We start from the raw sequence: 212 nt of genomic DNA, 5'->3' as shown, positions 1-212 counted from the left end.
ATGAATAGCATTTTCCGTCATGAGACTTTTGGAGATGTCTTAGATCCTTGCATTGCTGAGAAGAGCTAAGGCTATCAAAGTTAGTCATCACACAAACATGCCTGTTACTTTGTACAATGTTCTCCTAGTTCTGCTCACTTCACTCACCCTAAGTCCATGCAAGTCTTTCCATGTTTTTCTGAAGTCTGCTTGCTCATCATTTCTTATAGCAC

This window comes from Vombatus ursinus, unplaced genomic scaffold (genome assembly GCF_900497805.2).
Source record: "Vombatus ursinus unplaced genomic scaffold, bare-nosed wombat genome assembly UNPS02014798.1, whole genome shotgun sequence".
In the NCBI taxonomy this organism is placed as follows: domain Eukaryota; kingdom Metazoa; phylum Chordata; class Mammalia; order Diprotodontia; family Vombatidae; genus Vombatus; species Vombatus ursinus.
The sequence above is the reverse complement of the archived record's forward strand: the minus strand, read 5'-3'. Positions refer to the sequence as shown.